The sequence below is a fragment of the Anabrus simplex genome, chromosome 3, assembly GCF_040414725.1.
Source record: "Anabrus simplex isolate iqAnaSimp1 chromosome 3, ASM4041472v1, whole genome shotgun sequence".
Taxonomy (NCBI): domain Eukaryota; kingdom Metazoa; phylum Arthropoda; class Insecta; order Orthoptera; family Tettigoniidae; genus Anabrus; species Anabrus simplex.
Genome location: NC_090267.1, coordinates 227,648,829 through 227,663,868, shown reverse-complemented (window position 1 = coordinate 227,663,868; position 15,040 = coordinate 227,648,829). Strand labels below are relative to the sequence as shown.

Below are 15,040 nucleotides of genomic sequence, written 5' to 3'. Positions count from 1 at the left end.
TCAAATTTGTGGTGATAGAGTGCATTGGCATGAAACCATGTTGATGAGTAGAGATATTAGGTTTTACATCATTCATTATACCTTGAGTACCGTAAGAATACTTTCAAAGAGCTGTGCAGGAGCTGACAATATATTTACTGATCTATTATTACTGATTAAGCTAAGATCTCCAGTTTCGGGAATTGGAGTAAGTTTTGAATACTTACAAGCATCAGAACAAATCGAAGACCTATCATTTTGAACAATGTTGCTAATGCGTACAGGAACTGATCTTTGCATCCAGTGAAAATAAATGGAGGAATATAATCTGGTCCTGACGATTTCGTAGGTTTGCGTTTCGTTATTGCTTTCCCGATATTGTTTATCCAAGTGAAGCGAATCAAACTGAGAGTTTGAGTTACCACTTGAACAGAAAGGATTGTATGTTGCAGTATTATACACTTTACAAAAGTATTTTGCGTAACAATTCCCAATACTTTCTTTAATACTGAATACCTTAGCATAGAATTTCATCACTCTACTTTTATTCCTGTTTCTTTTGTTCTTTACAAAATTCCTGAATAAATTTATATTCGTTGCTATTTCTAATTCGATGCTTAAAACGTACTGTTTGAACGCAATATTAATTTTCTTCTTATTAATTTCTCTTAATTCTTTATACATAAACAAATTAGACGGTGTAAAGCGCTTTACTGTGACTTAGACGAAATGCGAGTCAAACACAATGGAAACTCGCTTAAAATACGGTGAGATTTGTACCTCCTGTATACAAAAAGCCGAGTTCTTGCATACAGTAATAACATGGGAAAGAAGACTGCGAAGAAGGCAGTTGATTCTTCTTATTGTTATTATAAAAGAACTAATATTAAACATTTATGAGCACAGATCTTTCGTTGTACGCTTCCGTTTCGTATTCAAAACGCAGTTCTACTTTCAAGTTTCCATTTCATTTTCATAATCATCTCCCTCCCAGAGACGTGGGGAGGAATATAAACATTTACTTTTTTCCTCGAATACCGGGCTGCTGTAGAATAAAAAGCTAATTAAAATGCATGAACTCATTGTCGAGATATCTTCATCGTAAATAAAGAGTAACTATCTCATCTGACTTCTGAAGGGATTTACTGTCTCAAGGTTTCTTTAGTATTTTTCTATGATTTAATTAATATGATTGATATTTAAGTAGATATTCTAGACAAACTACGACATTTGTCATATTTAAGTTATATTTAATTCAAACACACTGGACATTCAAGCACCTTTTCTTAACAAATAACCCCCTGTGTGTGGGGCGCTAGATAAACACCCACGATATACCCCGCCTGCAGTAAGAGGGGACTAAAAGGGGCTCCAGGTTCTCTTAAATTGTGAGCGTTTGTTGGTGACCACAGGGCCCGTAGCTCAGTCCTGGCATTGCTTCAAATTACTTGTGCCAGGCTCTCGCTTTCACCTATCTTGTCCGACCTTCCTTGGTCAACTCTTTTTCTTTTCCGACCCCGACGGTATTAGTTTTACGAGGCCTAGGGAGTCTTATTTTCATGCCTTTCGTGGCCCTTGTCTTTCTTTGGCCGATATCTTCAATTTTCGAATTGTCGGAACCCTTCCAGTTTTCGCCTCTGATTAGTTTTAATAGAGGATGGTTGCCTGTTTGTACTTCCTGTTAAACAATAATCACCACCTTAACAAATACTGTATATGTACGAGGGAAACCGAGTCCCTTCGCTCACTAAATGGTACCAGTATTTCCATGATAGCCACTTCTCCCGTAGGGGATGATAATTTCCTTAAACGGCCGTTGTGACCTCGTGACCTCTACCTAGTTTAACATTGCGTCTACTTATTTGTGTCAGACTCTTACTTTTCTCTCGGTGCTGATTACTGTTCAGTGGAAAGCACGACTAGGCAACCATTCCCTCTTTATTCATATCAAAGGAAAAAATGGAGGAGATCGGACCTTTCATGGAATCAAGTAAACATATATTACAAAACATGGAAACACTGAAATCAATTACTAAACACCACTGCCAAAGAGACATTACCTCTTTATAAGTGTATCAACAACAGAAAACAGTAGTACAAGTCAATCGTTATTAGAAATAAAGTAAGAAAAAACAACTTACAAAAGATTTCACACATAAAAAGAAAGACATCCTGTAGAATACAGATAATATTACAAATAACCTAAATGGAACAACTCTCAAGACTTGAAACATTACTACTAATATGTTTTGTAGGCTACAAGTTTTAAAGAAAATTAAAATCAACATTTAAGTTAAATCACACGCCAATACAATAATTAAAATTGTACACTAAATCTTGCGATCTCTTTCTATGATTATCATCCTAAATTCTTCACCTGAAGAGCACTTCATAAAAATTTTCCATACCGTACCATTAAGTTTAGATATCTGATGCAGTGAAGCCCAGAATACTTACACTTTGTAAAAAAGTTTTTGTTAAAAAGCTTTTGAAAGTTATTAAATTAACAACTGACAATAACTACATACATTTATATAATTACAATAGTGTTTTAACTGTCATTTTTTAATGCTTCGCTCCAGCTTGAAAGTCTAAGGTGTATGATAAAAGACTTCGTCCAGAGGAGTGTTTTCTGGAAACGTGCCCATAACGCTGGCAGCATTTCCTCGCTGGATAGCAATTCCTATCCGCTGTTAAACGGAAAAGTATAGAATCTTGGATACGTTTTGGGTTTAGAAGACGAGTGAGCGAGTACTTATTCTTTTCTTTCGTTGTTACCCTCTTAGTTGCCTCTTGCGACATTCAGGGGGTACAGAAAATACATCCCTTCATTACACCCACAAGGGAGATGAAGAGTTCCGATAAGTCGAAATAAATATGAAGCCTCATGGTCTACGTCCAACAATACGGCAGCTGATCCAGCACACAACATTCCCATGCCGTGTCACAAGATAAACCCCACCTATCAAGTTATACGTCCAACAAAATGGTCGGTGATTTAGTACGTCCAACTGGGTGATTTAGCACAAAATTTTATAGCCATGAATACTCCCAAGTAGCATTATGACAAAATAACTGCTGCCTTCTGGTAACTGTCAGCATCTTTCCTCTTGAGGAATCGATCGCAAATCGGCTGTCACATGATCTTGAATGACAGACACAAAAGTCCGCCAAGTCCAATGTCAAAACACTGTTGATCGTCGATATGGTAGCCATCCATCTGCGATAGATTGCTAACGAGGCAACGTTGTTGACAGTTTTCAGAAACTGTATTATCGTTGCCGAAAGTATATTGTAGTGGATGGCGACTATTTCGAACAACAATAAAGGAAATTTGTTTCTATCTTCTGTTTTGTTTGTTTTCTGGTACTATTCACCGAAGTTTTGAGACACATAACGTAAATATAATAGTTTCATAGTGGTTATTTGTATGGAGAAATGGAAATATTCGAGATCGCATTTCAGAATCAGGTGATGACAAATTAAAAAATGCTTCGTTTTCTCACAACCCTTACTCCCCAACAAGTGTCTGATACCTAGAGATGTCAAAATCAACACATGATGTATTCATTTTAAAAATAGAATAGAATTCACGCTTTTTCATTACTCGTGAAGTATGATTTTATCAGTTTGATATCGTGCGACACTCACGCTGTGCTTAGCTTGTCGTTGTCTTTGTGTCGTCATGATGGCAGGTTCGATCCCTGCTAAGATAACTGCCTTTAACGATGTATAAATTTAACAACTCCATGCAATTTAGATCCCAATCCTCTTAGTCCGTAAACACAGCCATTTGTTAGACAAATAACCTATTACCAATACATTTTCCTTGCTATGAACATTATTCTTTTGTTTCAGATTTCCTTCATCATATCGGGCATACGGACGGGGGCAGTTGTAAGTATATGCTTCATATTATTTTCCCATATTTTGTTAATAACCTTCAAAGTTGCATCCGTCACCTTAATTATATACAAATGAATTGAAAAGTAAAAAACGAAGCTATTGATAATTTCCTGCAAGAACAGTCAATAAAAGGGTGCATTTCTGAGAAGCTATTCTCTTAGTAATTAAAATAAAATCTCTATCTGTTCCATAACAATGATGACGTGATGACTATTTCTTCCAAAATTGGATGGTGATGTCAACGACCAATGGTCGAGTGTTGACACTCGGTTTCCAAAATAGTGGCCTCAGACCTGCCGAGACGGATTTTATAAGGGCAGAAGAAAGTCGATTTCACACTCCATGTTGTACAATATCTGCGTGTAGAAAATCTCTGGTAACACATTTAGTGTTTACTTGAGAAAATTAATTAAAACTCAGGCATAGCTCATTCTACCAATTTTTGGTTTCTCTGCCATCTGGTGGAATAAATTGGAATGTCGAATATGACGTCTAACAGCCTTAATAGCGCAAAACCAAAATTCATGTATATGGTAGCTAAGTAGTAGTAGTAGTAGTAGTACTTTTACTTGCCGTGGCAGTTCACTGATCAGGAGACGGGCTGTTGTCATGTTCTCCTCAACTCTGTTGCAGTGATATGAATGTTGTTGTCAGACGACAGGTGTTCAGAATGACAACCTTCTGCTTTTGTGTGAAGTGTACAGGCGATGTCCAGATCCTGCGAGTGTTGTTGCAGTTTATAATGCACAAATTGGTGCTAGGTCAGTGTACGCTGCAATCTTATGGAGATAGGGTTGATAGACACTGTGATGTGAAGGGAATATCATATACAACAAATCAGTCTTCCTGAGATGTTTGACAATAAGGACAACATCCGGCTTGTTGAAACTTATGGTCCTGTATGTCTGTAGAAATCTGTTGCAATACAGCTGGAGCACATCAGATTGTCTGTACTCATAATATGGGATTTTCTCGTCTGTAAGTCCCGACTTGGTGCAGAATTTTCGTTACCTCATCATGCCAAGGAGTATATTCTTTTCCTGCCATGGCCTTACATGCACCCTCAATACATTCCACCATCTCGGCTATTTCTCCGCATTTCCTAAATCTGTCGTACACTTCCTTTGAAATATACTTGCGGAGGTTACGAGTGCTTCTAACTCTATCCTGGATTGCTATCATAACCCTTCTGTTTCTCCGTGGAAGTAGCCATGTTTTAGCCAGAGAGTGGATTTCAGTATGTCAACTGATGGTTGACTTAGAAGGCGAGGATATGAACCATGGCGTTCTTTCTGTTCCCAGGTATGCTGTAGTTGTTATGTGTTTGCGAATTTCGGAGGTAGATTCTCCATGATTTTAAGATTGTGTGGAGAAAATTATTCATCAACAGACGTCAGAAAGGGTATCCGGTCATAAAAATCCGCCATGACAGATTCATCTCAACTCATACCCGACCCCGTAGAGAAACTGTTGCACAAACACAACAGAGAGCTGCGAATAGACTGTGATCTCTCTCTGAATGGAAGTATATTCGTAAAATTTGTGTCTGAGCGTAGCTAAGTATTCCTCTTCCTCCATTTACAAGTGGCACGTACATTCGCTCAACTGCAGATTTAGGATGAAGCATTCCGTGTGTTAGACATGTCCTCAGTTGTCTCTACAAGTCCACTATATTTGTTTTAGACCATTTAGTGACACCAAATGTGTATATTATTATTATTATTATTATTATTATTATTATTATTATTATTATTATTATTATTATTATTACTTATTTTGTGAAAGTTGATTGTTTCCAGTCCCTTCTTGAAACTAATATGCAATGACTGACCCTTGGAAGAATGAAGGTATCAATGAAACGGGAAGAGCCAGGAATGGCGTGAAACTAAAAAATCCTAGACAAAACAAACCTGATATTATCGAGATAGGAGAGAACAAGTGTTGGTCGAGGGAAGTCAGGCAGTAAAGACGAAACTGAGAAGCCTGGCACAAGTAAACTGACCGAGTGAGTTGCCTACGAGGTTCAGGTGCTGTAGCTGTGAGCTTACATTCGAGAGATAGTGGGTTCGAAACCCAGGTAGCCTCAAGATGATTTTCCGTGGTAAAAATGAAATGGCGTGTGGCTTTTTGTGCCGGGAGTGTCCGAGGACATGTTCGGCTCGCCAGGTGCAGGTCTTTTGATTTAATAATATATTTAATAGCGCACAAATGTGCATTAAAATACATTAATCTTTCGCATATTCTAGTAAAGATTTTGTTCTTTTGTTGCACTTGCTGAAGTGATAGCGATCGCAATGTTTGTCACACAACATACACACACAATGTAGAGATGGTTCATGGAAGCCTGATCGCCGGCATAGACGATGGTGAAACCCATGTACCGCCAGCCTATTCAAAGCACTTCTCATGCCATTATTTGGACCGGTCCAGCTGCGGTCAATCATATCATCAGTTGAGTAAAAGTCCAGGCTGATTTCTGCTTGTTTCCTCTTTCGCTCTTGGAGAACTTCCTTTTCTTGCTGCGTATGTGGAAGCTGCATTCTCATTTTCAAATCTTCGAGTAAAAACGTTTCCTTGGATAATTCATACGCAAGTCGTGATGGTGACATTTTGGAGATGCCCAGTGTTCGTTTCAGAAATCTGGCCTTTACATTTTCAATAGTCCGAAGGTCGGACACCGTTAGTCTTTCCCAAATAAGTTCCATACCATATGTGAGAACTGGGAGGACCTTGGCGTAAAATAAGGCCATGGCTGTGTCTAGCGATAGTCTACTCGGGTTTGTAATGTCAAATATGCTTCTGATGGCAGCTAAAGATCTTTCTCTTACGTGAATTCTAAATGAGGTGACCGTAGGTTGTAAAGTGACACCCAGATATGAGAACGAGTTCACTATGTCTAGGTCCACCCCTCCACATTGTATTCTGTCACTAGATGCGATTTTCCCCCCTTTCCGGAAAACCATCTGAACTGTTTTATTCTTATTTATCACAAGGCTGTTTTTGACTGCGTACTCTTCAAGTTTGTTTATTGATCTTTGTAGCTCTTCCCTGCTACTCGAACCCATAACAATATCGTCTGCATATTGATAAAGTACAACTGAACTGTTGTCAGTGACCTGCATGATATCTGCTAAGGTTATGTTGAAGAGGAGGGGGCTTAAAGGGTCGCCCTGCAATACTCCGTTTCCCTGAGTTATGTTGTTCGATGATGATTTCCCATCTTGTACTGTGATCTGATTGAAGGCTAGGATATTGTTGACTGCTATGGTTAGTGGATTATCTTGTCCAATCATATTGGCCAGTTTTGTAATTATAATTTTTCTGTCAAGTAGATCGAATGCCTTTTTGAAGTCAACAAAGACTGCAAAGAATTTACCATTTTGATGTCTGATTGTGTCATGTATGCTCTCGATGAGGTTTGCTACTGCATGTAGTGTTCCTCTTCCTTTCATAAAGCCGAACTGCTGTTCTGGAATATTTGTGTAGGTCTCTGCGACGAGCCTGTTCTCTAAAATTCTTGAATACACTTTGTGGATGTTATTTTCTAGAGCAATTCCTCTATATGAATCAGGATCATCTTTGTCTCCCTTTCCTTTGTACAACATTTTTAAGTTTGATTGTCTCCAAATTTCCGGAATTTTCCCTGAAGTGAGACATTTGTTAAACAGAGTGGTCCATATATCTAGTAGTACATCGATAGTGTCTTTCAGATTTTCATTGAATATGCCGTCTGGTCCCACAGCCTTTTTATCCTTTGAGCTGAGTATTGCTGTTTTAACTTCGTCCTGTGTTATCGGCTCGGACACTGCTTCCGTGTTCTCACGAAGTGGTAGAGCTATTTGAACATTTTTTGCGTTTAGAGTCTTAGAGAAATGCTGTTCCCATGATGCTATTGGGAAGTCTGGGGTGATACAATCCTTTCTCTTCTTTAAAGCGATGAAGGGGTCCCTCTGAGCATCCCTAGCTTGCGTGAGAGCTTGGTTTTCAAAGAATATAGCTTTTTTCTTCCTGATTGTTATTTTATATACTTTTCTCTTCGCCGCATATTCTGCCAGTATGTCATTACTGTCCGACTGCCTTGCTTTGTGCAGAAGTTCTAAAGTCTCTTTTCTAAGGTCGTAACATTCCTTATCGAACCATATCTTTGCAGTTTTGGGAGGTCTTTTTAGTTGGGCTTCCTTAATGAGATTCAGCGTCATGTCCAGCGCTAGGTCAGTGAGGCCCTCCTCAATCATTTCTGGGATTTTCTCTAGGCTGCTCATCTTCCTTTCAAGGACTTCAAGATCTGTGTTCCTTGTGGTGAGCATTTGAAAATTATTCTTAAGATTTCCTCTTGTTTTACCGAAGTCAACAGATACTGAAATTGGAATGTGCTTTCTTAATGTGGCCACTGGGTCTTGGTACATAACTTTTCGAGCAAGTATTTTATAGCATTCGCCTTTAACAAAAGCTAGGTCAATAGTACTTTTCCCATTGGGACTTTTGATTTGAAACCTGTAGGCGATCTGCGCGTCGTGATGAGGATGAAAATGATGATGAAGACGACACACACACCCAGTTCCCGTGCCAGCGAAATTAACCAATGATGGTTAAAGTTTACGACCCTGCCAGGAACCGAACCCAGGACTCCTGTGACCAAAGGCCAGCACGCTAACTATTTAGCCATGGAGCCGGACATTTTTATTGATATCCCATGTTTTCACCAGACACTTGTTGGGGCTCTATCTTAATTAAGGCCACGGCCGTTACATTTTCATCATTAACTCGACAGCCCTTGTGACCCCTGAACTGCATCAAACGTTTTAGCCATTCCTCTCTATTTAGAGCCAAGCTCTTCCACTTTATAACTTCCAGGATCCATATGTCTTCCCACATATATTCTTCTCCCTGAAAAGGAGGCAAGCTGAGGAGTTCCCTTGTCGAACATTTCTGGCTGTTACAGGACTTGATATCATTCAAATCTGAAGTCTTTTGAACATTCGCAATTTCGTCCTAAATAGATCAGTCCGGCCAATTCTTTATCAGATTTCGTGGTGAGTGGTCAGTCCAACGCCAACCACCAGCAATCCTGGAGATGGGATACTTTCTGTTACAGGCCCTGCAGACGACCTGATTTGGTGAGGCAGTCAGGTGGATTTGGTCAGACCAGGTTGTGTGTAGTTGTGTCGTCCGACGAAACACTTGTCGGTTAGTCGGGTGAAGTCGAGTGGCCACGCCATCCGACCGCCTGACGACCTTGCCAAATCAGATTGTCTGGAGCGTTGTCGGTTGATCATTTGACCAGCAACCTTCGGTGCGAGCACACCTGCATACAGTACGTAATAATGAAGCAGTTACTACTAAGCGAGAAGTCATTGCGGAGTTTTTGGAGCTATATATATAAAGAATTTACTTGTTCTCCCATGACGGTATCTGGTTTCGATATCAGTCGACTCACTAGGTGTAACAATGTACTGAAACTTTTGTAGTCGACAAATAATTACGGAAGTCATCAGTGTCAAGTTCTTTCAGTAACATAATTTTTTTTCGTTCCACTAGCCATTTCTTTCCTCACATGTTTCTTTCTATTTCTCAAATTGGTTAACGATGCTACAAGCGCGATGACGTTTCGATAAAACGGGAGGCATGATGTGTGTGTTCTGTTCAGGAGCCAAAGCCAGCTGAGGAGATCCAGCGCTTAGTCAGGCCTTCTGTTGACAACACCTGATTTGGTCAGGCTGACTGTCAGGCTGACAATTCAGGTCATTTGTAAGGCCTTTTTGGGATTGTCTCCCTTACCTGGTGGGTCTCCATGTTAAAGCGTCGGGAACTCGCTTTTCTGCCATTGGATGACTTAGCCGTCTGTATAGCGTGAACATTGTCCAGAGGCCATGGCTCCTGACGCCATCTTACGAGCTAGTGTGATGTTAAAACATTAGGGGGGGGGAAAGTGAAGCAATGCCAAACTCATTTAAAAGCCTTAGTTCAAAGTTAGAACGTCTACATATCACCTCTTTTAGTCTCCTGTGACAATAAGCAGGGGACACCGCGGGTGCATCATATCACTTAAGTCTCGTAATAGAAAACTTATCAGGTGTTTCTACGCCCTTCATGAGCCAGAGTTTTGGAGGAACTGTTTCTTTCCGGGCTCCTTTATTGCATAAACCATGCGGTTGTTCACTCCAGTAATCACTAAATTCCCCAGAATAACATCGGAAAAATATACTGAAATACATTCATATAAAAATAACGCTCTGCTGTCTATCGGACAAAGGAAAACCTATATTTTCAGCAAAACTAAGGAAACAGTTTTTAACAGACAAAGAATAACTTGCGTAACCTTGGAAAATATTGGTAAGTGAATCTTCCAGAGTTTTTTCACATTTAGAAAGCAATCGCATCTTCCTATGTGCTACCAGACGAGGCCTGACCAAGGAGCTGTGGATGTAGTGTCGGAGTGTCAAGCGAGTAGCTGGACTGCAGACGACGTACGGGAGAGAAGACTGTGTACTGCCTTACAGTACTGTGTGTGTACTTCTGTGGATTGAGGACCACCGTGAGTCAGCGATTGAAGCATTTATCGAGAGGGTGAGAGTAACTGGACCTGTGTTAATGTTCGCTGTTGGGAATATCGTCCTGCTCACTGCACGTATCTGTGTGAGTTAGTCGACTGTCTGTGGAGTCGAAGCAAGGAATATTCATTTATGTTGTGTAGCCAGTAGCACTGTTTTCAAATCCAGCGGTCTGCACACAGCTGCTGTATGAGGTGGCTGGACTTGGAGAAGTGAATGGAAGGATTTTAGCCGTCTCCAGGTACAGTAATACCAATGGGCCGGACTACGTACTGTAATAATAATAATAATAATGTTATTTGCCTTACGTCCCACTAACTACTTTTACGGTCTTCGGAGACGCCGAGGTGCCGGAATTTAGTCCCTCAGGAGTTCTTTTCCGTGCCAGTAAATCTACCGACACGAGGCTGTCGTATTTGAGCACCTTCAAATACCACCGGACTGAGCCAGGGTCGAAGCTGCCAAGTTGGGGTTAGAAGGCCAGCGCCTTAACCGTCTGAGCCACTCAGCCCGGCACTACGTACTGTGTGAAGAAGAAGTGAGACTTGTAAATAGACAGCAATTAGTGAGTGGTGTCATTCATGTCTGAATAGAATTTTGTGTTTGGGTGTGTGCATGCATTTATTGGGCCATCCTGAAATAAATTAGGGTAATAAAACAGACGCTGTTTTATTCGTAAAAATATATTATTATTATTATTATTATTATTATTATTATTATTATTATTATTATTATTATTATTATTATTATTATTATTATTATTACTATTCCCCCTGGCGTTTTTCCGCTGGTCTTGGGTCTGCTGTTCTAATGTTGGCTCGCCATAATGCACGATCTTGGGCATCGTGTGATCATAAATATGTCTTTCAATAAATGAAACAATTTCATTTATTTGCATCTTACGAAATGTTTTCGAGACACATCTGTATGGAATTTGGACTCGGCAAGCGTAGTCATTCAGAGCATAGAAAGGGGGAAATTGACTCAGTGCCTATGAAGCTACCACGAATGAAATAATCAGTACTCTAGGGTATGATGAGATAAGGGCTGTATGATAAAAAGCCTTCTGTATGTCTTTGCCATGGCCATCTATCGATACTTCACATAACAGCCTGCACGATTGCTTGGTAACATCACGTCACACATTATGTATAGCAAATTTCAGATGACGCCAGTCATAAGACATATTTATTATTTAAGAAAAAGGTCATCTGGCACCAGTAAGTTGAAGCAATGTCTCACTCAATTAGACTGGGTATTATTTTCTTTCTACCATACACATGTGGTTTTGAAACTCTTGAAGATAGACACACATGGATGATACATTGTAAAATTATACGTGCCACTGCCTTGATCGTGTTAACTTTGAGAAAGCAGATTTGTCAGCAGGAAGAGAAACTAATATCCCAGCGGAGGCGCGGGAAGAGCGATGGTAAGTGAAAGAGATAGATAGGAAGCTGTAAATAAGATAAATGGGCCGCCGTTTACAAGAGCACAGCAACACCTTAACGGTCGCCGGGAGTTGTGCTCCCTTGCTTTCGGTTTGTAAGGTCAAGTAGTATAAGTTTGAAGGAGTACAAACATAATCAGAGATTTAAGACATTTGTTTTACAGTGGACTCTACTTTAAAGATACACTCACATGTACGTTCGAGTAAACATTTCTTTGAACTTGAAGACGACGCCAGCAGCACAGTCATATAGGCCCTATTATGTATAGTAGTCGTCCTGTTTTCTAGATAACAGATTCGATCCCGACAGAGATTGATATTATTTAAGAGTGTCTAAAGAGATAACTTTACTGCAAGTATGTTATAGACCTCCTGCGGGACAAAATCCGAGCTCCAGGGCGTCTCAAATGAATAGGAATTGCAGGGTTGGTAAGTAAATAACGGTTATGGTGCCGAGATTGCTTTAAGAGGAAGTAAAAGTGGATTTTCGTCCCTCTCAACACTATAGTTCAATTAATAATAATGCTATTTGCTTTACGTAGCACTAACTACTTTTTCGGTCTTCGGAGACGCCGAGGTGCCGGAACTTAGTCCCGCAGGAGTTCTTTTACGTGCCAGTAAATCTACCGACACGAGGCTGACGTATTTGAGCACCTTCAAATACCACCGGACTGAGCCAGGATCGAACCTGCCAAGTTGGGGTCAGAAGGCCAGCGCCTCAACCGTCTGAGCCACTCAGCCCGGCACACTATAGTTCATTCCATGTTAAGAAAACAGTATTGATCTTATGACAACAGGGTTGCAATTTCGAACGGCTCCGCTCAGCACCATCACAGGAAAACGGTGGCATAAAAATTTATGAAATTCAGTATTCATGTTCAAGATAAACATGGAAGAAACTAAGCTGTAAATTAGTTTTTTGAACTAAACGGGACGGGGTGTTTACGGGGGCTCTTTTTGGTTTGTACAGAATCAGACGTAAACTACGGCACATTAAAAAACACAGATTGAAGCGTAAGGCAAATTGGGGGAGAAAAGAGAAAAATATTCTTTGTAGAATCGAGGGGTGAGGGATGTTTTTAACTGCATTTAATAATTTTCCCCTGGCAACGCGGCGTACTACTGTGCTGTCGTATCACTCACAAAAAAACAGTAAAAATTAAATTAGGTCGTAAAAAAGAGTGGTAAAATTGAAATGCGCTTAAGAAAGAACAGCTAAATAACAAAACCAAGCACAAGTTATGTCATGATGTATCGCTGCACTCCACAACACCAAAATCTTAAGTAATAACTTCTGTACAGTACGAAAATAATAGAACACACATAAATACTACGCAATATACAGCCAACTCTCACTCAACACAAAACAACATTTATTTAAAATCTAAAAACACACACGCAACAAATAAATGTTTTAGATAACTTCACTACAGAAGTGAATCGTCGGCGGTTCACAGAGTGAGGGACTACACGAGGCTTGTACCAGAGCAACGCAGAAGAAGGAAAATGAAGGAAGGCAGCGAAGCGCTGGCTGTTCCAGCCATTGTGCTTCCTCCCTAAGAATATATTTTTGAAAAATAAAATGTTATGTAGTTATTTTAATAACTTACGGGCAAAAATGCTTCATCCTTTTTATCTGTCTTTTATAATACATTACAAAGTACAGTATAATATCCCTTAATCACGAATAATTATGGGTGTCTCGGAGGGGGTGTGTTCACTCCTTGTAGGTCCATAAGAGCAATACTTGTTGTTGTTGTTGTTGTTGGAGAGGTTATGGGCTCTATTATTTCACCCAGCCACTACACTTATTATCGTGATATTACACTTATAATGCGAGATCACACGCAATTATTCACACTACGAAGGTCACATGCAATGAGTCTCACTACGCAGGTCACAAGAACAAAGTTGAGCATCATGTCTATGTACACATCTTAAGTAGCGCGTAACATAACAAAGGAAGTGCGTAGAAGTAAAAAAAAACAGTGGAAGCATGAGTATGTAACCGTGCGAACAATAAAAAGACAGTAATTTACAAATGAATATGAGAGTCATCTAAATTTTGATTGATAGCATGTATTATAGCAGGAGACATATCGGTAAGCAAACAGGAGACATTGGTGGGGAGAGCTTTCTGAAGACTGATAAGACGAGAAATAAAAGCCGGACGAAAAGAATCATACACAGGATATTGGAATAATAAATGATTTACATCAGCACTCGGAGTACCACATAGACAGGAGGAGTGGGGGGAGAGGTTAAAACGATGTTTATACAGAGGAGTAAGGACATGATTAAAGCGAAGACGAATAATGTTGGTAATGTGACGACCGAGCTCGATAGCTGCAGTCACTTAAGTGCGGCCAGTATCCAGTATTCGGGAGATAGTAGGTTCGAACCCCACTGTCGGCAGCCCTTAAAATGGTTTTCCGTGGTTTCCCATTTTCACACCAGGCAAATGCTGGGGCTGTACCTTAATTAAGGCCACGGCCGCTTCCTTCCCACTCTTAGCCCTTTCCTGTCCCATCGTCGCCATAAGACCTATCGGTGTCGGTGCGACGTAAAGCAACTAGAGAAAAAGAAGGTAATGTGACGGCGAGAATAGTTACCCTTCAAATACCAAGGATAGGGAGGAATACAAGGCTGAATATTGTAATAATAGCGACCTTTATAAGAAGCTGATCGAGTCCAATCTTCTTGCCACTGACGATAAGCGGAATGTTTAAGAACAGGGTAAAAATCTGGTAGAGGAACTGCAATTTTAAGTAGGGATTTTCCATCACGAGCAGCTCGCTCAGCGAATAAATCCGCCTGTTCATTCCCATAGATACCTATATGACTAGGGATCCAGACAAAAGTGAGAATCACTCCAGATTGATGCAAGGAATAAATTAGACTTTTAACATGATACAAATAATAGTTAAAAGAAAGATGAGAGGACATGAGCGACTGAACGGCACTGAGAGAATCCGTATAAATAGCTGCTTTAGGTATAGAATGATGCTTAATGTACATGAGAGCTTGACGAATAGCAAAAAATTCCTCAATGTAGATAAAAAAGTCACTGGGTAAACGATAGAGTTCAGCAACATTGGTATTGACAATATAGAACGCTGCTCCAACACCAAAAGAGTTTTTTGAGCCGTCTGTA

At 40.0% G+C, this 15,040-nt stretch overlaps 1 protein-coding gene across 1 annotated transcript in view; it reads left to right on the top strand.

Moving 5' to 3' along the window:
* Positions 1–3,845: 3,845 nt before the first annotated feature.
* The window catches only part of LOC136866170 (uncharacterized), a 1,405,624-nt gene continuing 1,394,429 nt past the window's right edge, over positions 3,846–15,040 (top strand). The window contains exon 1 of the mRNA XM_067142902.2: positions 3,846–3,876. The gene's annotated coding sequence lies outside the window, so the exon portion shown is untranslated. The remainder of the gene's footprint in view (positions 3,877–15,040) is intronic.